This window comes from Alligator sinensis, unplaced genomic scaffold (genome assembly GCF_000455745.1).
Source record: "Alligator sinensis unplaced genomic scaffold, ASM45574v1 scaffold253_1, whole genome shotgun sequence".
Classification (NCBI taxonomy): Eukaryota; Metazoa; Chordata; order Crocodylia; family Alligatoridae; genus Alligator; species Alligator sinensis.
The window spans coordinates 4,026-6,066 of NW_005842147.1; positions in this window are offsets into that span (position 1 = coordinate 4,026).

Sequence of the window (2,041 nt, forward strand, 5' to 3'; positions counted from 1 at the left end):
ATAGCCGGGCGGAATCGGGTGGGCACCACTAGCTGCGGACCCTCGAGCCTCCCCCCCCCGTCCCCTTGTAGGCGGTACAGGAGTCGGTCCCTTACCTCGAAGTGGTATCAAATCTTCCCTGACGAGGGATTGAGCACACCCCGAAATGTTCATTTGGGTTAACACCATGAGAGAATTGTGACCTAAGTGAGAAAAAGGCAGCTCTGATAGATGAAATCTTAGAAAAGAATTTCTGCACGTTAATATTTGTAAAGCCCAGACCAGTCTGAATTTTACAATGATGAAGAGTAGAGGCATGTAGAAGTACACCACAAAGAAGGATGCTAATATATAAAAAAGCAATATTTCATACCCCAACAGAAGCAAACAAAACACTCCAGAAAGAATGAACAATATGGAGAAGCAATCATAAGAACACTCACTTCTACACATCCCTTGAAAGTAAAACAGAATCCAATACAATCCATTTATTTCATTCTCCATAATTCTTACTACTATATAAGTCTGCACAGCAGCTTACCTTCTTTGGGGGCCCTAGCACTTGGCAAATTTTGAATATTTCATCTACTTCACTTGTGCCTGGGAAGAGAGGTCTTAGTGTGTACAGTTCAGCCATGATGCTGCCAACTGCCCATATATCAATAGGAGAACTATAAACAGAAGATCTCAGCAAGACTTCAGGTGCTCGATACCTATGGAGATGGAAAGAAATAACAGGCCAAACTCAGAAGTAGAGGTATAAGAAAAGGATAAATTAAGATTGTGTTTATGTCACTTACCACCTTGTAGAAACATAGTCTGTGTATGGTGGTTGAGACCTAAGTTCTCTAGCCAAACCAAAATCAGCAATTTTCACAAGGTCTGGCCCCATACACAGAAGGTTTTCAGGCTTCATATCCCGATGGAAAAAACCTGTGAAAATATGTATGGAGGGAGAGGGAAAGGAGGAGGAAAATTATGGCATTGCTTTATTCAGAAGCTCTCTAAGGTATGACATTTGCTTTGGGATTCATTAGAACAAAGCTTTTGGTTTCTTTTGTTTGTTTTAATGAACCCTCCTTCAAAATTAATGTGATTATGGAAAAAAAATAAATTACTAAAACTCTTTAAGTACATTTTAGCATTGATATGCTATCATTAAACACTAAAAAAATGTATAGCTGCTTTCAAAAAATGGCTTTTTAATGTTGAACTCCAGGACTGGCAAAGCTCATTGATGGTAATAAATAGCTTAATGGGTTTCTTGGGATTTTTAAAAAAATATTTTAAAGTGACTGAAACCAATTTAAAAAATGCATCAAAGAGCAATCATATTTCATCTCTAATACAGTAAATTGCAACCAGTTCAGTCTATAACTCCAGCTGCATAGGGTTTTTTTTACAGTTATTGTGCATTGTCTTCGTCCTCAAAGGATAACACAATCAAACTATCAAGAAACCTACCGTGCTTATGTATAAAAGCTAGCCCTTGTAATATCTGATACATAATGTTTCTGATGACTGGCTCAGGGAACAACTTGTTCCTGCAAAGAAACAAATTAATTTCAAGTAATTTTTTAATCAAAGTTTGAGGACATCAGCGGGGCCAATGGCCGGGGCTTGCATGTTGGCGTAGGTCACCAGATCGGGGTTCTCCATCATCCCACCTCTGCCACCACGTTGTGCCCAACGCCGCTCAAGGCGCTCTTGGGCAACTCTTGCGCGGGCGGCTAACTGGATCTGCCCCGGTCTCGCTGGAAGGTCCCCAGAGTGTGCCCCGGGAGCCGGTGGCAGATCCCTGGAACTCGCTGATCGAGGTCTCGGCTGGGCCCACAGCAGGGGGGTCCCCTTCTCTACGGCCTCCAGTGCCAAAGCGCCCCTGGGCGGGTTCTCACGGGGCTCCGACCTCCCCTACACCCCAGCCAACGCCACCTTTGGTCACGGAATTCCTGTTCCGCGTCCCCGGCCTGAGGACTGCGTGTCGTGGGCTCTCTTGCCCTTGCGGGCTTCTTTCCTGACGCAATCGCCGGCGTCTCTGCCGGCGCTTCCCCGGTTCCCTCCC